This window comes from Monodelphis domestica, chromosome 7 (assembly GCF_027887165.1).
Source record: "Monodelphis domestica isolate mMonDom1 chromosome 7, mMonDom1.pri, whole genome shotgun sequence".
In the NCBI taxonomy this organism is placed as follows: Eukaryota; Metazoa; Chordata; class Mammalia; order Didelphimorphia; family Didelphidae; genus Monodelphis; species Monodelphis domestica.
The window spans coordinates 253,514,266-253,539,267 of NC_077233.1; the positions used below are offsets into that span (position 1 = coordinate 253,514,266).

Here is a 25,002-nt window from a genome sequence, read left to right on the forward strand (position 1 = left end):
TTATTTGTCTGCTTTCTAGTTTTTTTTTTTAATTTGCGTGCTCAATTCATTGACCTCTGCCCTTCTTAATTTCCTAATATATGAACTCAAGGATATAAATTTCCCACTGAGTACTGCTTTGGCTGCATCCCATATGTTTTGAAAGAATGTCTCATCATTTTCATTTTCTTCAATGATGTTATTAATTGCTTCTCTTATTTGTTCTTTAACTGACTGGTTTTGGAGAATCATCTTGTTTAATTTTCAATTAATTTTTGATTTACCTCTCCATGTACCCTTACTAATTATTATTTTCATGGCATTGTGATCTGAAAATGTTGCATTTATTATTGCTGCTCTTTTGCACTTGTTTGCAATGTTTTTATGCCCTAATATATGGTCAATTTTTGTAAATGTACCATGTGCTGCTGAAAAGAAGTTATATTCCTTTTTGTCTCTATTTATTTTTTTCTCCTCGTGTCTACTAACTCTATTTTTTCTGAGATTTCATTCATTTCTCTTACCTCTTTCTTATATATTTATTGGTTTGATTTATCTAGTTCTGATAGAGGAAGGTTTAGGTCTCCCTCTATTTTAGTTTTTCTCTCTATTTCATCCTTGATCTCCACTAGTTTCTCCTTGAGAAATTTGGATGCTATGTCATTTGGAGCATACATGTTGAGTACAGATATTTCCACATTGTCTATACTGCCTTTTTTCAGGATGTAATTACCTTCCCTATCTCTTTTAACTAGATTTATTCTTACTTTGGCTTTATCAAATATCATGATTGTGACTCCTGCCTTCTTTTTATCAGTTGATGCCTAATAGATTTGACTCCATCCTCTTACTTTCACCATATATGTATCATGTGTATTTCTTGTAGACAGCATATGGTAGGGTTTTGAATTCTAATCCACTCTGCTATTCACTTTCATTTTATGGGTGAGTTCATTCCATTCACATTCAGAGTTATGATTACAAGCTGTGTATTTCCCAGCATTTTGATTTCTACTCCTGATTTTTGCCTTTTCCTCTTTCAGTACTTCATTCTGCATCAATGTTTGTTTTTAATCAGTCCCCCTAGTCCCCACCCTTATTTTACTTCCCTTTCTACCCCCTCACTTCTTATTCCTCCCTTATTTTCCCTGTAGTCTTTCTAATATTACCCCCCTACCCTCTCCCTCCCTTGTACTGTTTCCATCCCCACCAATCCATTTCTTACCCTTCTATTCCCTTATAGGGCACAAATTTGTTCTCTGCACCAATGGATTGTATTGTTCTTCCCTCTTTGGGTCAATTTCAAAGCATGTAAGACTTGAGTATTTCCATCTCCAAACTCTTTACCCTTCCAGTGTATTGATGTTCTCCCCCATCCCAACATGAGCTTTTTTGTGACATATAAATTTATCCCCATTTATTTTTTCCTATTTCTTTTAGTATTAACCTCTTTTTAGCTCTTGTTGTATATATATAGTTGTTTCCCTGCTTTGTTTTGTTGTTAGGTTTAATTTTTTAGTCCCCTAGGAACATTTGGTTTGAGATTGGTAAGGAAGGGTTTTCAGAGGTCTGAACTATTGCTCCTTCTTGGCTGCCATCTTGACTCTGCCTCCTATCAGAGATATTTAAATAGAATAGAGATATTTAATTAGATTAGCAAGAGCATTTATTTAAGAAAGTATAATGTCATCAACACTAATAATGACTCATGACTTTTATTGTACTTTCAGTCTTGTAAAGGACTTTCCATCAGTTATTTTAGTCCACTTCTCCCAAAGAACCCTTTGAGGTAGGTAGATATTATTTTTACATCCATACTACATATGTAGGAAGAAAAATATGAGTTCAGAAGTCATTGCTAGAGTGGGTGATAACTCCAGCGGCCAACCTCCACTGCCTTGGGCAGTGCTAGGCAAATTGAAAGTCTGAGATTGGTTCCTGTAATGTGGGGGAGCTAAAGGAAGTGACATCAAGAAAACTACTTTAAAAAAGCTAGCTTGATTATTCAGTCTTGGACTCTATGAGGGTAAGCCAGACTGGAGGGGGAGACTCTTTCCTTGGATCCTGTAGTGGTGAGTGGAGTGATTTCTTCATTGGTTCTTTGGTGAGGAGACCCTTTCTGATTGTTGGCACTTTGGTGGGACACTCCCTTCAGAGTGAGTTCTAGTGATATTCTTGGTTGTCCTAAACTCATGTACCCTGTAGGTTCTTAGTAGATTCTTCAATGTCTCCTGGCTCTTTGGATTTTGACTTCCTAATTAGGACTTTGGATTCTGGTAAGATTCCCTTTTGTGTTCTTTTTTGTGGTCTGGAGACATTAAGATTAATGTCAGGGTATCGGTAGCTAGGTAGTACTTTTTGTCTCTTTATCAACATTTTTTTCCACTTTCACTCTTTCCACCTCTGCAAATAAAGCTGCTTTAGTCATTTTGACTTAAGCTGTAATTTTTAATGACTTTACTACTTTATAAATATTATACAATATTACTTTAGAAATATTATAATTAGCATAAAATCTAAATTTAAATTTTTAAAGAAGAAATCCAATTTTTCTTCATTTTTCCCCAACACCCAAGCACAATAGAGAATTACAACTCCTACAGAACTCACAGTCACGGTTGTGAACATTTAAACTGTATCGCCAGGGGAGCAGCTAGCTGGCTCAGTGGATTTAGAGTCAGGCCTAGAGATGGAATGGCCCAGGTTCAAATATTACCTGAGACACTTCTTGGCTGTATGACTCTGGGCAAGTTAATTAACCCCTATTGCCCAGCCTTTACTGTTCTTCTCTCTTAGAACTAATAAAAAGTATTGGTTCTAAGATGGAAGGCAAGGATTTAAAAAAATGTATTGTCATGGTGCTGAAGCTTGATGTATCTTTCTTGGGATTCTGTCAGAGTGGATTTGAATGTCACTAATGCTTGAGAACAGACTGATGAAATCCGATGTCCCTTGTCCCCATCTCTTACATTACCATGATCCAGTAAACCATACTGATGCACGGTACCTCCTTTCTGACTACTCCACATTTTAAAAGGGATGTAGAAACAAGGAGTGGACAAAAATTATGTAGTACCCTTAGTATAGAGTAAGATTTCAGTTTAAGTTAGAAAATGGTAAGAATGTTGAGTCTAAAGTACAATGGTATAGGATAGTTTCTGAGAATAAAATTAGTATTTCCAAGGTGACAATTTCAAAGGGTAGTAATTGGCTAAACAAAGTTGAGGTGGATTTGATGATGAGTAAAACTTGTTAAATCCAGAATGAGGGTTTTATATGTGTTAAACTACATGAACGACATCTTATTCATTTATTTTAAAGATTTGATAAGAAATTAAATGTGAATTTTGTTTTTATTTTGTGTAGAAGCTGCAGATGACACATGAAAGCCAGTAGAAGACAGAGAAAAAAATGTAGAAATTCAGAAATGTATAAAAGATATACATAGTATTGTATATCAATATATTTTATCTCTTAATACCACATACATGCACAATTTATTTTTAAAAATTAAAATAAGTAATAAGTTAAAGTTTGAGAAGAATATTAAAGCCAGCACAGGACACACAAAACCTAGAAGTGTAGTGATATCTTTAAAAGTTTAGTAACTCATAAATGCATAAAGTTTATATATAGTCATATATAGCATTACCTGTGTAATGTGCATTTTTACTGTTTAATAACATAAATTAACAGCTACAAATTTTTTCTTAAAATTAAATTTATATTAAAAGAACTATGTTTGTACACACTGGTTTGGCTATGCCAAGTATATCGATGGCAATTTCTCACATGACATCTTGCAGTAATCTTGTAGTGATCTTTGTACCACTAATTTTTTCTTGTATGATGTGTCATTTAAATGCCATGACTCTATTAAAATCATGGGTTCTAAGTGTGGCATTCCAAGTAGTTTGAAAAGGGCTTCCAAGAAAAAAAAAAGGAAATTTATGAACTTGAAAAATAAAAAGTGGAATTGTTAGAGAAGGCAGTTGCTGTGGTTGGCTGCCACTTTTGTGTTCATAAATGAACCATTAAGTAATATCAAGAAACAAAAAGAAGAATATCCATAAAACAATTGCCACAGCTACACCAGCAAATGAAAAGTATTTGTATAAACCATAAGATTTACATCTCTCTCACAAAGAAATTGTAACCTTCTTTTGGGTGCAGGTATGTTATAAAAAAAAAAAATTCCAGTTGACTTAACTAATACTAGAAAGTACTAAGTTTTTATATGATTCTCTAGGGGAAAATGATAGTGAAGAGTCTACCCCCTCCAGATTTTCAGGCCAGCAATTATTTTGAGAAAAGGTTTGGCCTATGTATTGTAAAAGTAATGGGAGAGGAAGTTACTGCTGATGAAGAGGCAACTAGGGAATTTCCTGAAAACTTGAAGAAAGTGTTTGAAGGGAAAGGCTCCAAACCAGAACAAATATTCAATGCTGATGAAACTGCCCTTTATTGGAAAAAAAATGCCTCAGAGGACATATAAAGACCAAGAAGAGAAGGGAGCACCATGTTTTAAAGCTGCAAGAGATGGGATACCCCTAGTCTTCTGTGCCAGTGTCATAGAGTTCCTAATAAAATCAGTCCTGATATAAAAAAGCTAATTCTTGACCTTTAAGAGGAAAGAACAAGCACCAGTTGCCTGAATTCAGAATGTCCAGTAAGAAAGCATGTATGACCAAAACACTTTAAAAATATTAATTTATTGATTAAGAATATATTTCCATGATTCCCTGGTTCATGTTCTCTCCCTCTCCCCTTTTCTACCCCCTCCTGGAGCTGAAAAACAATTCCAAACCTATTTCCATATTATTCATAATTGCAACACAGTGATCTATTAACACAAAACCCCAATCATGTCCACATTAAACCACATGATTGATCTCATGTTTTTTTCTTCTGTGTGTCTACCTCCACAGTTCTTTCTCTGCATGTAGATAGCATTCTTTCTCCTAAATTCCTCTGGATTGTACTGGATCATTGAATTATTACTAGTAGAAAAGTTTGTTACATTTGATTTTGCCACAGTGTATCAATTACTGTGTACAATGTTCTCATAGTTCTGCTCATTTGACTCTACATCAATTCCTGGAGTTATTTCCAGTTTACATGGAATCCCTCCAGTTCATCATTCCTTTCATCATTCCTTACAACACAATAATATTCCATCACCATCAGATGCCACAATATATTCAAGAATATTTATAGCTTCATTTTTGTGGTGGCAAAAAATCGGAAAATGAGGGGATGGCCTTCAATTGGGCAATGGCTTAACAAATTGTGGTATATGTTGGTGATGGAATATTATTGTGCCCAAATGAATAATAAACTGGAGAAATTACATGTGAACTGGAATGACCTCCAGGATCTGATGCAGAGTGAAAGGAGCAGAACTGGGAGAACAATTTACACAGAGACTGATACACTGTGGTACAATCAAATGTAATGGACCTCTCTAGAATTAGCAATGCAATGATCCAAAACAATTTGGAGGAATTTATGAAAAAGAACACTATCCACATTGAGAAGAAAAACTGTGGGAGTAGAAACACTGAAGAAAAACACCTACTAGATTACATGGGTTGAAGGGGATATAAATGGGGATGTAGACTCTAAATAATCATCCTAGGGCAAACATTAACAATATGCAAATATGTTCTGATCAAGGACACGTATAATACCCAGTGAAATTGCATGTTGGCTACAGGAAGGGATGGTTGAGGGGAGGGAGGGAAAGAACGTGATTCTTGTAACCAAGGAATAATGTTCTAAATTGACTAAAAAAAAACGAAAGAAAAAAAGAAATATGCATGCTTTATCATTTGGTGCATATAGGCTGAGTATTGACATTTCTTTGTTATTTATAGTCATTCATCAAGATGTAATCACCTTACTTATCTCTTTTAATGAGATCTATTTTTGCTTTAGTTTTTGTCTGAGATCATAATTACTCCTCCTGTCTTCTTTGTCTCAGTTGCAGCCCAATAAATTCTGCTCCACCCTTTTACCTTTACCCTGTGTATGTCTACCTGCCTCAAATGTGTTTCCTGTAGACTACATATGTTAGGATTCTGGCTTTTAATCCATTCTGCTATTTGTTCCCTTTTTATTAGTTAGTTCATTCCATTCACATTCACAGTTATGATTATTGTCTGTGTATTCCTCTCCATTTAACTTACGTCTTTGATTCTACCTTTTCTTTTATTTCTCTTATCCTCCTCTCCACCTTTTTGCTTTTATTAGTTTCTCCCTCCCTGATGTTATTCCCCTTCCTACTCCTTCCCTTCTCATTATTATTCCCCTCTTAATGTAGTACCTTTTAAATTACCCCCACCCTCTGCCTCCTTTATATAGCTCTCCTCACCATTAGACCTATTATTACCCTTCTACTTCTCTATAGAGTAGTATACAATACTCTTTCCCAATGGATCTGATTGCTCTTCCTTCTCTGAGTCATTTTCAATGAGTGTAAGATTTAAGTGTTACCTGTGTTCATTCTCTTACATCCTTCCATTATATTTGTCTTCTGCCCCCTGTCCCCGTGTCCTTCTTTATGAAATATATATTTACCCCATTTTGTCTTTTCCAATTTCTCTGATTATTACACTCTTTTTTATCCCTAGGTTTTTATATTTTTTGACATCATTCTATACAGTTTGTCACTGCACCCTCTAAATATTCTTCTTCTAGCTCCCTTGATGATAACAATTTTTAAGAGTTACCAATATCATCTTTTCATAAAGGAAAACAAATCATTTGAACTTATTGGCTTCCTTAATGTTTTTCCTTTCTTAATTGCCCTTTGGTGATTCTCTTAAGTTCTGTATTGGGGCATCACATTTTCTGTTTAAGTCTGATCTTTACTTTAGGAATGCTTAGAAATCTCTTTAATTAAATGACTACACTTTTCCCTGCAAGAATATAGTCAACTTTGGTAGGTTGTTGATTCTTGGTTGTAGACCCAGTTCCTTTGATTTCTGGAATATCATATTTCATGCTTTCTAGTCCTTCAGTATGGATGCAGTCAGGTCCTATGTAATCCTGACTGTGGCTCCATAATATCTAAATTGTTTCCTTTAAGCAGCTTATATTACCTTTTCCTTTGTCTTAAAGTTCTTGAACTTGGCTATAAATTTGGGGGTGTTGTCAATTGGGGATTAAAAGCAGGAGGCGATCTGTGGATTCTTTCAATTTCTACTTTATCCTTTTGTTCAAAAATATCAGGGCAATTTTCTTTGATAATTTCCTATAGAATGATGTCCAGACTTTTTTCTTTTGTCATGATTTTCTAGTGGTCAAATAATTCTTAAATTGTCTCTTCTGTATCTATTTTCCTGGTCCGTTGCTTTATCAATGAGGTGTTTTATATTTTCATCAATTTTTTTCATTCTTTTGACTTTGTTTTATAGAATCTTGCTGCCTTTTGAAGTCATTTGCTTCTAGTTGTTCTATTCTTATTCTTAAAGACTGTATTTCATCCCTGGCTTTTTGTTTCTCCTTTTCCTTTTGATCTGTTTTTCTGTTTTTTGTTTTTGTTTTTTTGTAGGCCAGCTTTTACTTTTTTTGACTCATTTTCAAGCTGGTGAATTCTGGCTTTTAAGACACTATTCTCTCCTTTTAGTTCATATGCCTCTGTTTTCAGATGACCTATTTGGTTTTTAAATTCTTTTCCCAGTTGTCTTCAGCCTCTCTTAATTACTTTTTGAATTGTGTTTTGAGTTCTTCTAAAGCCTTAGTCAAATTTGCTGGAGTTCCTGAATTTTTGCTTAGTGTTCCTTGATCCTCCTCTCTTCCATTTGTTGTTTGTTCATTACCTGGATAGAACCTGTTGATTGTAATTTCTTTTTTTTTCTTTTTCTGTTGCTTACTCATACTTTTTCCTTCTTTTCCCCTCCTTATTAACTGTATTCTTGATTCTCCGTTCATTTGCTGGATCTGTGAGTTTGGACTTTTCTGCTCTGAAGGGGCCTGTTCTCTGCTCTGCTGATTAACTGACTTAGGCTAATGGAGCTGACCTATTGTATTTATGTGCCCTGATGTCATATCTTCCCAGCTGCCAGGAGAATTTAAAGGTGAAAATGAATATGTGGAGGCTAAAGGTAGTTATGATTTATGTTATCTTACTCCCCTCTTCTCTTCTCCCTCTCAGAGTTGACAAGAAATTCCACTGGATTATACATGTATTATAACTCAAAACATATTCCCATATTATTCATTTTTGTAAGAGAATAATCTTTTAAAGCCCAAACTTCATATTGCATATCCAAAGAAGCAAGTGAAAACCATGTTTTCATCTGTATTTTGACCTCAACAGTTCTTTCTCTGGAGATGGATTGTGGTTTTTTTCATAAGTCCCTCAGAATTGTCCTGGGTCTTTGTGTTGCTGTTTGTAGTAAAGTCTATCATATTTGATCATCCCACAATATTTCAGTTATTTTGTATAATGTTCTCCTCCTTCTGCTTATTTTACTCTGCATCAGTTGAGCTATATTTTATGTATTCATGTTTTTATTTATTTTTAGCTTCATTGAAATTTTATTTTATTTTTTTAATTTTTAATTTTTTATTTAATGAGTGAATTTAGAATATTTGTTCATGGTTACATGAATGATTTTACAGTGTCTTAAGACACTTAAGGATAATTTAGTATGACCTCTTCCTTTAATAGATGAATAAACTAAGGTTCAGAGAGGTAACTGACTTGCCTATTTTCATAGAGTGAGTTAGTAACAACATTATTATCACACAATCAATTGCCTATAGAGATCTATCTCCCTCTACCAGAAACTGTAGGGGAATAGTAGGTGAAGGGAATAATGGGAGGGGGATCATAGAAGAGAGAGAAAATTGGGAATGTGAAGATAAGAAACACTTTTGAGGATGGAAAGGATGGAACAGGAGAAAAGAGAATGAAGTGTAATGTGCAATAATCATAATTGTGAAAAAATTATGTCTTTATAATAAAGGCATCATTTCAATACATAGAGAAATTAGTCAAATGTTTAAGAATGTAAGTCATTCAACAATTGATAAATGTTAAAGGATATGAACAGGAAGTTTTCTAATAAAATAATCAAAGCCATTAAGAATTATGTAAAAAATGCTCTAAATCATGATTGATTATAGAGATGAAAATTAAAACAACTCTGAGGTATCACTTAATACCTATCAGATTGGCTACTATTTTTAAAAAAGAAACTGAAAAAAGTTGAAGGGGGTATGAGAAAATTGAAACAATAATTCACTGGCAGGTTAGTTGTGAACTAATTCACCCATATGAGGAGCAATTTGAATCCATACCAAAAGGGTTATAAAATTATACATGCACTTTGTCCCAACAGTATCATTACTAGGTATGTATAAAAGAAAAGAATGCATATGTACAAAAATATTTATAGCAACTCTTTTTGTGGAGGTGAAAAATTGGAAAGTGAGCAGATGCCCTTCAACTATGAAATGTTTATGTAAGTTGTGGTATATGATTTTAATGGAGTACTATTGTGCTTTAAGAAATGATGAGAGAGGTGGAGCCAAGATGGCAGCTTAGAAGCAGCAAAAGTCGAGTCCTCTGTGGAAACCCTTCTACACCATTCAAAAACAAAATGCTTCAAAGGGGACACAAAACTAAATACAACAACAGGATAGAACTGGGGGATCCACCTACTCAATTCAACTTACAAGGTATGCAGAGAAGTTTGAATTCTATTGCTTAAGGAAAATAAACTATCCTAAGACTCAAGCAGTTACTGGGATCTCAGGTCAAGGGTTCCAGCCCAGAGGGAGTTCCTTGTAACCACAGCTACTCAAAGCTCATGACTCTGATCACAGCTAGCAGGGAGACACCTGGAGGAGAGAGTCAAAGAGGAGTGCAACCTGGTCAAAACCTTCAACCACTACCCCTCCATCTTGGGCCTCTGCCTCTCCAAGTTTTGGTTTAATACAGACTATCAATAGGGCAGATAAGAAGCCTCCAGAGGGCAGAAAAGCTCAATGTCCAACACCCCTACCCCACCTATTGTGCTTCATTGAAATTTTATTTTATTTTTTTTTCATTTTATATTTTTTATTTAATGAATGAATTTAGAATATTTGTTCATGGTTACATGAATTATGTTCTTTCCCTCTTCTCCTCCCTCCATACTCCAAGAGACAATGAGTAATTCCACTGGGTTTTACATGTATCATTGTTCAAAATCTATTTCTTTATTATTCACAAAAGAATGATCATTTAAAGTTAACATCCCTAACCATATCCCAATAGAACCATGTGATCAACCATATGTTTTTCTTCTGTGTTTCTACTCCCACAGTCCTTTCTCTGGGTGTGGATAGCATTCATTTTTATAAGTCCCTCAGAATTGTCCTGGATCATTGCATTGCTGCTACTAGCGAAGTCCATTAAGTTCAATTGTGTCACAGTGTATCAGTCTCTGTGTACAATGTTCTCCTGATTCTGCTTCTTTTGCTCTGCATCAATTCCTGGAGGTCATTCCCATTCACATGGAAGTGCTCCTTTGAACTAATTTTTAATGGAAGTCAGAGTATACAAGTAAAAGAGGAAAGTAGGGGATATTTTCAGGATGTGAGATGGTTCATACAAAAGCATCAAGTGAGAAAATGTAATGATATGGGAAAATATCAGCAAATTGGTAGATTGATATGATTGGTAGATTATTAAATGGTAGATTGGATGATGATGATGAGTAAAATGTAAGGAGACTGAAAAGGCCACAAAAGTGTCCAGGTGATGAAGAACTTTTGGTGCCAAAGAGAAGGCTTTTATTTCATCCCAGATTTGACCAAGTGGAGTTTATTAGGTAGGAGTATTATATAATCATACCTAAGTCTCAGGAAAATCACTAAATACCTATATGGAAGATAAATTAAAATAAGAAACCTGAGGCCTCCTATATTGACCTAGGAAGGGCCTAAATTAGAGTAGTGGTTGTATGAATGCTATATAGGTTTGATACAAAGTGGGGAAAAATCAGTTTTTGACAACATTTAAAATATCTTGTGAAATATGTTTTTTAAATGCCTATTGAGATATTTAGGTAAAATGAGGGAAATTTTAAAACTAATTGAATGATGTAAACCAAATATGTGGCAACATTTTGAGTCTCTATTATATGCTATGATTGTAAAAAGCATTTGAAAGTATAAACTGGAGATATTGTTTAGTAATAAATAATAATGCATTTTTGTTTATTTTTTTATTATTGTTGTTCAGTCGTGTCTAACTCTTTGTGATTCTATTTGGGGTTTTCTTAGGAGAGAAACTGTCAAAGAGTAATATTATTGGCTTAGTAAAATATGATTTCACTTCCTTCCACCCCACTCCATGTTTCTTTTCCTTTCTTGTATTATAAGGGAAGGACTATTATTAAAAAATAAAATGGAAATTAGGATCTAATACTGGTTTTGGCACTAACTAGCATTGTGACTTTAAGGAAATCTCTTTGTTTTCTAGGACTCAGTTCAGTGGAGTTTGCTTCACATGTGAAAAAAAGTGGTTGTACCAGATAATTCTGAAGGTACCTTTCAGATCTAAAACCTCATGAATGCAATGGCTTTAAGTTCAAAATGCTAATTTTATGAATTTAGAAACTTTTGTTTTAGCTAATAAAATCCATCTACTTAATTTAGGTATAATGTGGGTGGTGAGATATGCAAATCTTCTTCCTATGAAGATGATGTTCCATTGGTGTTACCTGAGTGTGAATTATCAACCATCCAACTCATGATTTTAATTAATGATTTATTTCTATTAAAAGTTAAAGAATAAATACATGGAAATTCTGATATATTTCTTTTCTTTGAGTGACTTGAAAAATTCTTTTCAGTGTGCTGGTTCTTCATACAAACTATTTGGTGATGATGATTTGTAGGTATAGAAAGTTAGAGAATATTACTAGATCCCCATACTCCTAATGCAATTCTGTAACATAACGGGTACATAATATCCCCAATACTCTTGAATTTACCTCAGTATTGTACTAGGTAGGATAGCAATTTCCTAAAAGTTACAAAGTTATTTAGTGAAGGGTAACTTCTCATCAGTCTACAAATCTGCAACTATACTATGATATGTAATTTTCCATTTCTCATATATATTTCATCTTTCTACCCCAAAGATTATTTCATTATATTTCCCCCTTACATTATAGCTTTAAAATTCTCCCTTCCCAAGCAATTCTTTTAAAATGCCATTAAAAATTCAGAACAAATCTAGAATTTCTGATAAACTGATAAACCTTTTTAGTGAAATGATGATAATATTTATGTACTGCTGTAATTAAGGTTTATACAACACTTTATTTCGTGTGATATTCACAACTCTGAGATATAAATGTTATTGATATTATCCTTACTTTATAGTTAAGGAAACAGAGACTAAGAGGTTGAATTATTGCCAAGGATCAAATAGCTTAAAAGGAACTGAGATTGGGTTAAAAACAGATTTCTGGATTCAAAGGTATTAAGTCCTAAAAAATAACACTAATAGGATTATAAAGTCATAGAATATAGCAAAAAAGGATAATAATTTTAATTACTATAAACATATAAGTACACATATAATTTGGTTTTGAGTCTTTAAAAAATTATTTAACCATTTATTTAAGCAAATGTGTAATTATTGTCTAAAATGCTAGATCCTGGAACACTACCCCCACAGTTAACATATATTACTTATTGCATACACATAATATTAGTTTTTTAATTTATGTTTTTAATTTGGTCAATTTCAAACATTATTCCTTAGTTACAAAAATCATATTCTATTCCTACTTCCCCTCCCCCGTCCTTCCTGTAATGGACGCACAATTCCACTGAGTATTACATGTGTCCTTGATCAGAACCTATTTCCACGTTGTTGATGTTTACACTAGGATGATCATTTAGAATCTACATACCCAGTCATATCCACCTTGACCCACATAATCAAGCAGTTATTTTTTTCCTTCTATGTTACTACACCCAAAGTTTTTCCTCTGAATGTAGATAACATTCTTTCTCATACTTCCGGGTTGTTGAGGATCACTGTATTGCCACTAATGGAGAAGTTCATTACATTTGATTGTACCACAATGTCCCAGACTCTGTGTACAATGTTCTCCTGGTTCTACTCCTTTCGCTCTGCATCACTTCCTGGAGGTTGTGCCAGTTCACAATGAATTCCTTCAGTTTATTATTCCTTTGAGCACAATAGTATTCCATCACCAACATATACCACAATTTGTTCAGCCATTACCCAATTGAAGGGCATCCCCTCATTTTCCAATTTTTTTGCCACCACAAAGAGCACAGCGATGAATATTCTTGTACATATATTTTTCTTTATTATCTCTTTCGGGTACAAACCCAGCAGTGCTATGGCTGCATCAAATGGCAGACAGTCTTTTAGCTCCCTTTGGGCATAGTTCCATAATTGCCCTCCAGAATGTTGGATCAATTTATAACTCCACCAGCAATGTATTAATGTCCCAACTTTGCCACATCCCCTTCTTCTGAGGTGATACCTCAGAGTTGCTCTTTATTTGCATCTCTCTGATCATAACAGATTTCGAACACTTTTTCATGTGTTTATTACTAGTTTTGATTTCTTTGACTGAAAATTGCCTATTCATGTCCCTTGCCTGTTTACCAATTGGAGAATGGCTTGATTTTTTGTACAATTGATTTAGCTCTTTTTGTAAATTTGATTAATTAGACCTTTGCCAGAGGTTTTTGTTAAGAGGATTGCTTCCCAATTTGTTACTTCCCTTCTAATTTTGGTTGCATTGGTTTTGTTTGTACAAAACCTTTTTAATTTGATGTAATCAAAATTATTTATTTGACATTTTGCGATTTTTTCTAGCTCTTGCTTGGCTTTAAAATCTTCCTTTCTCAAAGGTCTGACATGTATATCATTCTGTATTCACCTGATTAACTTATAGTTTCCTTCTTCATGTTGAAGTCATTCACCCATTCTGAGTTTATCTTGGTGTAGGGTGTGAGATGTTGATCCAAAACTAATCTCTCCCACACTGTCTTCCAATTTTCCCAACAGTATTTATCAAATAATGGATTTTGGTCCCAAAAGTAAGGAACTTTGGGCTTATCATAGACTCTCTTGCTGAGATCACTTACCCCAAGTCTATTCCAGTGATCCTTCTTTCTGTCTCATAGCCAGTACCATATTGTTTTGATGACCAGTGCTCTATAGTAGTGTTTGAGATCTGGGACTGCAAAGTATCCTATTTCACATTTTTTTTCATGAATTCCCTGGATATCCTTGATCTTTTGTTCTTCCAAATTAACTTTTTAATGTTTTTTTTTTTTCTAATTCAGTAAAAAAGTTTTTTTGTGGTTCAATTGGTTTGGCACAAAATAAGTAAATAAGTTTGGGAAGGATGGTCATTTTTATTATATTAGCTCCTCCTTCCCATGAGCAGTTAATGATTTTCCAATTGTTTATATCTAGTTTTAATTGTGTGGAAAGTGTTTTGAAGTTGTGTTCATATATTTCCTGTGTTTGTCTCAGCAGATAGATTCCAAAGTATTTTATATTGTCTTGGGTGATTTTAAATGGAATTTCTCTTTCTAATTCTTGCTGCTGAGATGAGTTGGAGATATATAGAAATGCTGATGACTCATGTGGGATTATTTTGTATCCTGCAACTTTGCTAATATTGTTGATTATTTCCACTAGCTTTTTAGTTGATTCTCTAGTATTCTTTAAGTAGACCAACATATCATCTGCAAAGAGTGATACCTTGGTGTCCTTGTTGCCAATTTTAATACCTTCTGTTTCTTTTTCTTCTCTAATTGCTACTGCTATTGTTTCTAGTAAAATGTTAAATAATAGAGGTGATAATGGGCTTCCTTGTTTCACTCTTGATCTTATTGGGAATAATCATATGATTTTTGTTGGTTTTCTTGTTGATATGGTCAATTATATGGATGATTTTCCTAATATTGGACCATCCTTGAATTCCTGGTATAAAGCCCACCTCATCATAAAGAATAACCCTGATGATGACTTGATGGAGTCTTTTTGTTAGTATCCTATTTAAGATTTTTGCATCTATGTTCATTAAGGAGATTGGTCTATAGTTTTCTTTCTCTGTTTTTGAACTGCCTGGCTTTGGAATCAGTACAATATTTGTGTAATAAAAGGAATTTGGTAGAACTCCCTCTTTGCTTATTATGTCAAATAGTTTGTATAGTATTGGGATTAGCTGTTCTTTGAATGTTTGATAGTGAATCCATCAGGCTGTGAGGATTTTTTCTTAGGGAGTTCTTTGATGGCTTGTTCAATACCTTTTTCTGATATAGGATTATTTAAGAATTCTATTTCTTCTGTTAATCTAGGCAATTTATATTTTTGTATATATTCAACCATATCACCTAGATTGGCATATTTATTAAAATATAATTGGGCATATTAGTTTTTAATGATTGCCTTAATTTTCTCTCCACTGGAGATGAGGTCTCTCTTTTCATCTATGATAGTGTTAATTAGGTTTTCTTCTTTTAGATTGATCAGTACTTTGTCTATTTTATTTGTTTTTTCAAAATACCAGCTTCTAGTATAATTTATTAGTTCAATAGTTCCCTCTAAATTTTATTAATTTCTCTCTTAATTTTTAGGATCTCTAATTTAGTTTTCTCCTGAGGATTTTTAATTTGTTTGCTTTCAAGTTTTTTGATTTACATGCACAATTCATTAACCTCTGCCCTCCCTAAATTGTTCATATATGAACTCAAGTATGTAAATTTTCCCCTCAGTATTGCTTTGGCTGTATCCTATAGATTTTTGAAAGCATGTCCCATCATTGGCATTTTGTTCAATTAAATTATTTTTTTCTATGATTTGTTCTCTAACTAACCAATTTTAGAGAATCATATTGTTTAATTTCCAAATGGGATCTCCATGTTGAGCCCAACATTATGATCTGAAATAGTTGCATTTATTATTTCTGCTTTTCTGCATTGCTTTGCCATGTTTTTATGACCATGACATGGCCAATCTTTGTGAATGTACCATGTGCTGCTCAAAAGAAGGTATATTCTCTTTTACCCCTATTTATTTTTCTCCATATATCTATTAACTCTAATTTTTCAAAGATTTAATTCACATCTTTTACCTCTTTCTTATTCGTTTTTTATTTGATTTATCTAAATTTGATAGTGGTAGGTTCAGGTCTCCCACTACTATAATTTTACTATCTATTCCCTCCTTTAATTTCATTAGTTTCTCCTTTAGAAATTTGGATGCTATACCATTTGGTGCATGCATGTTGATTAGTGATATTTCCTCATTGTCTATACTCCCTTTTATCATGATGTATTTACCTTCCCTATCCCTTTTAAACAGATCTATTTTTACTTTGGCTTTGTGAGGTATCATGATTTCAACTCCTGCTTCTTTATATCAGTTGAGGACCAATAGGTCTTGCTCCAACTTTTAATTCTTACCTTTTGAGTATCTACCCCCCTCAGGTGTGTTTCTTGTAGACAACACATGGTAGGATTTTGGATTCTAATCCAGTCTCCTATTTGTTTTCATTTTACGGGTGAGTTCATCCCATTCATATTCAAAGTTATGATTGTCACTTGTGCATTCCCCAGCATTTTGATATCCTCTCCTAGTTCTGTCCTTTTTTCTTTTGCTATATCCTTTTAAACTAGTGGTTTGCTTTAAATCAGTCTCCCTAATCCCCTCCCTTAATATGCTTCCCTTTCTATCCCCTCCCTTTTTGTTCCATTCTTATTTTTTAGGGTCTGTTAAGTTCCCTCCCCCCTCTCATTCCCTCCTTTTTGTACTCCTTCCCCCACTCCCTTAGTTTTTCCTTCTCACTTTTCCTATAGTATAAGATAGAAGTCAAGACCCCAATGGATATAGATGCTATTCCCTCTCAGAATTGATTTCACTGTGAGTAAGATTTAAGTATTACCTATTAGCACTCTCTTCCTCTCCTTCTTATAAGAGTATTTACCCTCCCCTTCCCATGTGTATCTTTGTGTGATAAAGATTATCTTATTTATTTTATACCTTCAAGTATCTCTTGGTGCCATCTTCAATTCCCCCCTTTTCCTTTTTTTGCATATAATTTCATAGCACTTATTGCCCCAATCTCTTTCTGTGAATGAATCTTCTAATTACTACAAATAGTGAATATAATTTTTGAGAATTACAAATAACATTTTCCCCATATATTAATATATGTAATTTGATCTAATTGTAGCCCTTAAAAAGAGAGTTTGAATAAAAAAACACTCTTTCCCTTTTCTCTCTCTTTCTTATTTACCTTTTCATGTTTCTCTTGATCTTTATGTTTGGATATCAAACTTTCCACTTAGTTTTGGTCTTTTCTTTACAAATACTTAGAAATCTTCTATTTTGTTGAATGCCCATATGTTCACCTATAAGTATATAGTTAGTTTTGATGGATAGATGATCCTTCATTGAAGACTCAATTCTCTTGCCTTTCTGAATATCGTATTTCAAGCCTTGCAGTTCTTTAGTATGGAAGCTGCCAGATCTTGTATGATCTTGATTGGTGCCCCTTGATATCTGAATTGTCTCTTTTTGTCTTCTTATAAAATTTTCTCCTTAGTTTGGAAGCTCTTGAATTTAGCAATTACATTTCTGGGAGTTGTCTTTTGAGGATTTAGTGTAGAGGGTTTTCTCTGAACTCTTTCAATGTCTATTTTGACTCCTTGTTTGAGAACATCAGGGCACTTTTCTTGGATAATTTCTTGTAGTACAATGTCAATATTTCTGTTTATTTTTGGGTTTTCAGGTAGAACAAGGATTCTCAATTGTCTCTTTGTGCTGTGTTTTCCTGATTCATCATCTTTTTAGTGAGATATTTTATGTTTTCTTCTATTGTCAGTCTTTTGACTTTGCTTTATTAATTCTTGCTGTTTTTCAAGATCATTGATTCTAATTGCCCAATTCTGGTCCTTAAAGATTGGTTTTCTGTTAAAATCCTTTGGTGCTCTGCTTTAATCTTTTGATTTTCTTCTTTAATCTTTTGAATTTCCTTTTTGGTTTGGTCTATCCTGCTCTTTGTGGCTTCTAGCTATTTCTCTATTGGGAGTTCTTGTCCTTTAAACTATTATTTTCTCTTTGAACTATTTCCCACTTTTCTTGTCAGAAGGCTTCCATCTTTTTGATAAGCTCCAATTTAAATTCTTCAAGAGCTTGTGGACAATTTCCTTTTTTTTTTGGAATGTTTAGGTGCATTTATTTGAATTTCCTCTTCTATTTTCTCTTTAGCTTGACTTTTTCCTCTGTAAAAATTTTCCAGGATGTGCCCCTTCTTCTTGTTTTTCTTGCTGGAGAGAAGTAGTTGTTCCTGGGCACTATTTGATATCACTGTGGAGGTTTTCCCTTCTATTTTACATCAGAAATCTGAGTGAGATGGGTAGGCTCTCTGTGTATGGAGTTAAGGAGAAAGGATTTTTCCTGAGGCAACCTCTCGAATCTCCGCAGCTTCTGCCATTTGCTGCCCTTCTCTGTGCTATCTTCCTGAAAGAGCCCTCAGTCTGGGCTCTTCAGCCTGCTTGGGTTTCAGGTGTAACTGCTCTCTGGGCTAAGTATTTGGTGGTCTTAGTCAGCTCCCAAGGACCTAGATGTGCTCCTCATTCACTCTAGAAGTGCCCCTCACTCACTCACTCATTCTGGCTTGTGCTGGCTCTGTCTCTGACTCCATAGGTGGGGTGGGGGAGTTTAGATCAGCTTGCATTTTGTTGGGAGTTTTTTAACCCCCTTATTGTGTGGAAATGCCCAGATCCCTTGTACCTTCAATGCTATGCCCTACTGTAGAGTCCCTCCACTGATATGAATTTGTTTTTTGTTTGTTTGGGGTTTTTTTTTTGTCTTTTAAGGTAGTCCTTATTGGTGGGTGCTGAGAAGAAGAAGAGTCCTACATCTAGACTGCCACCATGTTTACCCAGAAGTCCCAGAATATTGTTTTGCTGAAAACCGGGTATCTGTTTTGGGGCAGAAGTTAAATTTTGGAAGACCAATATACTTTGTTGGCTTAAGAAAATAATTGCTGATTTCCTAGTTCTGCTGATAATGAAACAAAACAAAACAAAACTTTGTAAAAGTAAGTTTATGCCCACTATGTTAAGCCATGGTTAGGTCAGATATAACCCCCTCTCATACACACACACATATTCACACACACTAAGACCCACATCCACGGGAGATACATTCCAAGACCTACTTTGGATGACTGAAGGCATCGATATAAGTGAGCACCTCCTTATTACCATGGGTAACTGAATCAGCAGATTAGTGAATCAGTGGATATAGGAGTATGACTATAAAACCAGTACTTTATGCTTTAGACTAGAGTCATTCTTATGATACATAAGGTCTTTCTTAAACAAAGGCTGATACAACAAATACAATTAGTGACAGTCAGGAGGAAAGTTTCACATGGGGACATGGGTATGGGAACAAATTCAGAATAGTCATGTACTAGACGGGCAGACTTCACTATATTACCTGCTGTACTCTCTTTGCAATTTGAAACTTATGAACCATTTACTTTTTAATTTATGGAATTTTCCAAGTTTCCAATTTTTTTTTCATTTTTTCCATAGTTAAAACAAAATAATTGAATAAGCAGACACTAATTTGTGGATACAACTATATACCTAATGTAAGAATTAAAAATTTAGGGTTTTGACTAAATATGAGAATTCTAAAATAATATTGTAGTCACTGATTTAAAAATATTATGGTTAAGTCACAATGACTTTTAGCAGCTTTATTTACAAAGAAGTGAAATGAACAAAAGTGGAAAAAATGTAAGAAGGCAGAGAATTATCTAGCCTACCACCCTAAGTGCTGCTCTTGGAGTCTGGCTCAGCCCCAGCAGAGCTCAATAAATTTCATACAGAGGTCCAGGTGGTATTTTCAGCAAGGATTCCACCAACGCAGCCTCCTCCAGGAAAGGGACACCTCTCTGTAACCAATCTCTCCAGAATCCAGGAAAGGAAGGACAGCTTCTTACCCAGCAAGCCAACACAGGATCCAGAGAAAGAGTCTCTTCCTTCAGTCCAGCTCACAGGTGCAGAGTCTCCTTTTATAGTCCTTTTCCCACATCATTTTCTATCCCTTTCCCACTTTCTGGGAACCAATAACAGTCCTTCAATTTGCCTAGCACTGCCTAAGAGAACTGGCAGTAGCCTTTGCAGGTGTGAACTTATTCTCATTAGTGATTGGTGAATTCTCTTACTTAGTTAAGAAGAGCTACTTTAAGTTCTTGATTTGATTAGTTAAAAATAGGCAAGCAGAGATTTAATCCTATCTTCACACTACATATATGTAAATTATGCTTGACTAGATGGGGTGTATGGGGTGTTCAGGGAGGGGTAGTATCTCTGGTATGGAGGGCTTGTCGTGCCCTTCTAGGGTAGCTCTCCAGCCTCTGACCTCCACCTGACACCCAGCTCTCACTTGTGGCTCCTAGTAGCTGCTAGCATGCGGCAGCAGCCACACCCCAGGCAATGGCTTCAATAGGCCGGCTAAACCTTGTGAGAGTAGCCATTGGGTCATAGACCCCTGGTGAACCAGGGCCTTGCTCACCCAGCATGTGAAGACTGCTTCAGCTGAACAGATGGAAGAAACCAATAAAAAGGTTCAACGGCTGAGATGGCGACACAGCAAAGCACTGTGGAGTGTTTAGGGCGTGTTGGAGCACAAAAGACAACACGGCCATCCAGTGCAGCTGAGGAAGTCTCCAGGTGTAATGATTTTTTGTGCCAATGGACCCAGGCTTCCAACGCCGAGAGAGTGGGACTGTCTCTGTGCATTGACTTTTCCACTTAAATCTCCTTCATGCACAAGTATCTTTGTGCACACTCATCTATCATAGATGAAAATGCACAAAGACAATCATTATCCTTGGTTACTAAGAGACTGCTACTATAGATGAATCTTGTTATCATTCATGTAAATGTTCCCTTCAACAGTGCAGATCACAACCTATTCATACCATCTTATTTTATATGTCTTGTTCATGCTCTCCCCTAATTTAAGTGGAAGAGATACATCCAATGCGCAGTAGATCTTTGTTTTACCTTCACTACAAAAAATAAGCAAATGTTTATAAAACCACCAGAGCTCATACAATATCCATTTATTTTTCTTTTATGTCAACATTTGATCAGCCCATTTTTGCTCTTGATCACAAATTTATTTTATGACATTTTTACTTCAGTCCTACTTCACAATTATTTATTATGTGCTATAACTTCTTCACACTCATCATGTGCATCTTTATTGTCCTCTGAGTAATACACATTTTTAATTATTTAGAGACTAACAAGTTCTATGACTCAGCATCATACATCAACACTGGTTGAATATATGTATTCTAAAATGAGTCTTTATATCAAGACAAAATTTTTGCAGTTAAAAAGCCCTTTTCAATTTCACAATCAATCAACCCACATGAAATTATCAATTGTCTATGTGCCAGACACTGATTACATAAATACTAAGAATTACCAGAGGTAAATCAGCCCATTGTCCTCTTCTTGTTTAATTTGGGTCCCAAGTTATTGCCCATTAGCATGGCAAATATCTACTCTCTGTGTGACTATCTATCAAAATTACATTTATTTATATACATACACACAATACAATGAACTTTGAACAATGAATTTGCTTATCTCATTACATTTCACAAATGGAAAAACAGTTTTCATCTCCTAGATGTAGATTATGGTGAATATTTTAACATTGTTATCAATGATTTTAATAAAGACAAAGATGACATGTTCATTAAATTTTCAGATAACAGAAATGGAGTGATAGTCTACAAAATAATAGAGCCAGAATTTAAAAAATGTTGATAGGCTGGAATATTTGACTGAATCTAATCAGATGAAATTTAAATGCAATAAAAATCAAATCTTTCACTTGGGTACAAAATATCAACTATTCAAGTTCGAGACAAAGGAGACATCATTAGACATTGATTTTGGTAAAGACCTAAAGGTATTCGTAAACCACAAGCTAAGTATGCATCACTCCATGTTATAGCAGATAAAAAAACCTGTCATAGCAGCGAGCTGGGTGACTAGGTGGATATAGAGCCAGGACTAGAGATGGGAAGTCCTAGGTTCAAATCTGGTCTCAGACAATTCCTAGCTATGTGACCCTGGAGAAATTACTTAACCCCCATTTTCTAGCCCTAACTGTTTTTCTGCCTTGGAACCAATAGATAGTATTGATTCTAAGACCTGAATGTAAGGATTTTAAAAAAATAATAATTATTAATTAATTATAAAAAGATTTTAAAATCTGTCATATTGGACTGCATTACTATAAGGCATAGTTTCCAAGAATAGGAATGTGAAAGTCTCACTGTCCCTTTTTATTAATAGCTTATGTGAGTAGGAGAAAATCAGTATGATTCATATTATCCCAGTGATAATAGTTTTTACTTAAAATAAAATTTATTTATTTAAACCCCTATCTTCTGTCTTTGAATTGATATCAGTTCCAAGGCAGAATTGAAATGGCTAGGCAATTGGGGTTAAATGACTTGTCGCATTTGAAACCAGATCTTCCCAACTCCAAGCCTGGAACTTTATACCCTGAGACACCTAGTTGCCCTGCCCCAAAAGATAATTTTTATTTTTTATTTTTAATATTTTTCTTTTTCTTTTGTTTTTCTGCAAATCTAACATATAAATATACATATGTATGTATATATAATTGACTTTAGGATGTCCCAATAAGGAAACACATTAGTAATTGTTCTGCAACTCATTTTCTAAGATATTTCTCTGAGCTAATGAGAGGTTAGAGGATTTCCCAGGAAAAGAGAATGTGCATATATCACAGTGAGGGTTAGTGGTCTTGAATCAAGGCCTTCCTGATTCTAATATCAGCTCTCTTACAATTTATACATTAATATTTTTCTATTTCAGTAACATGGGAATATAAGCAATTTACGAGGAGAACTTCATGAAAAACAAATTAAAAGGCAATATAGGCAATATCATTTAACTTCTACATATTCAAAGCTTTATATCATTTTTGAAATTTGAAGGCTTGATTAAAATTGAATACTTTTTGGCACATCCTAAAATCTAAGAATATCAGGGGAGATATTAGTATTTATGATGTAGAAAATCAGAGTTTGCCCTTGGACATGATTTCTCAATCATTAAAGGTGTGACACAGCAAAATAGCAAATGACAAGTGAAGAAGAATTCACTGTTCTCTAATCCTCTTCAATAGAAGCTATTCACTGCTAAAAATAGATGAAGATTTCTTTAAATTTCATCCATATATGACTGCAAAAGTTTTTCTGTGTGTGTGTGTGTGTGTGTGTGTACATGTTTGTGTTATTTTTGGCTTTTTAAGCTTTCGTTTTAAATCTTTACCTTGTTTTCTAGCTTTAGCGCTCTTAGATTTTACTAAACTTAAAAAATTAGAGTATTAAGTAGTTTTGCTGGGAAATAACTCTTCCAAGATCACTCAGTCCTAATGTGTCAGAGGAGACAGAGGAGACTTGAGCATAAGTTTTCAACACTCCAAAGAGAGCTCTTTCTTTGTCATTCCATGCTGCTATTCTTATGAGAAAATTTTACTATATACAAATCATGATTAATAGGACAACTTTAAAGTTATTCCAAATAGCAACATATAAATATGTAATAGCAACATCAAATGTAATATATTTTAATGTTCCTTGAGGTTGATAGAGAAAATGGATGCTATAAGCTAGTATTTTATTTCTAGTGGCGTATTACTTATATTTCTTTTTCTTATTTTATTTCTTTATATTTTGATTAAAGATTACTTTGCTCTTTTGATAGTATTAGAAATTAATATGGGTGAGAATAGCTGAACTGTCCTAGGCACACTACTTCTCTACTCACTCAGGACTCAGGATGAGCTGTGTTAACCTGCCCATGTTGCTACCTGGCTTCTGCAACAAAATCCAAGGGCAGATGCAGGTAATCCTGGGGCCTATGTTCTCCGGAAAACACAGAGCGCTTGCATAGAGTCTGACAATTCCAGATTGTCCAGTATAAGTGCCTCGTGATCAAATATGCCAGACACTCAATACAGCAAAAGTTTCTCCACATATGATCAAAATATTACAGAAGCACTGCCAAACTGCTTGCTTCCAGATGTGGTGCAGAATACCCTGGCTATGACTGTCATTGGCATTGATGAGGGACAGTTTTTCCCAAATATTGTGGAATTCAGAGAGACCCTTGCAAATGCTGGGAAGACAGTAATTGTAGCTGCACTGGATGGGACCTTTCAGAGAAAGGCATTAGGAAATATCCTGAACTTGCTGCCACTGGCAGAGAATATGATGGAACTAACAGCAGTGTGCATGGAGTGCTTCCAGAAAGCTGCTCATAACAAAACTGGGGACTGAGAAAGAGGTTGAAGTGATCAGTGGTTCTGACAAATATCACTTTGTGTATTGACAATGCTATTTCAAAAAGGTCTCAGGACAATCTACTGGGCTGGAGAACAAAGAGAACTGTCCCCAGAGTTGGAAGCCAGGAGATACCACAAGCTGTCAGAAACTCTTTGCTACTCAATGGATTCTACAATGTAGTTCAAGCAACTGAGGAAATAGCGTTGTTGCTGGGACTGGCTTTGACCTAGAAAGATAAATTCAAGCACTCTGGGGTGTGTGTGTGTGTGTGTGTGTGTGTGTGTGTGTGTGTGTGTGTGTGTGTGTGTGTATTAAAATCATCATTTTGAACCTTCTTTTTATCTCCCCCATATCCCTCAGAAAAGACCTCAGAAATCAGGGAATAGGAAAAAACAGTGCTTGTATCTTGGAAAAAAAACTTTTTAACTCAAGACAACTTTATTCCACTCTTCCCATTCTTGCCAGTCTATTTACCCTGCCCCTACAATTTCTACTTGGTCTACAAGAATTGCCAGTAAAATCTCTCACGTTCCTTTAAAAAAATAAAAAGGAATTAATATGTAAGGTTATGTTTTTCCCATTATAATAACAT

At 34.7% G+C, this 25,002-nt stretch overlaps 1 pseudogene; it reads left to right on the plus strand.

Moving 5' to 3' along the window:
- Positions 1-23,860: 23,860 nt before the first annotated feature.
- On the plus strand, positions 23,861-24,603 carry LOC100015838 (thymidine kinase, cytosolic-like; annotated as a pseudogene).
- Positions 24,604-25,002: the final 399 nt, after the last annotated feature.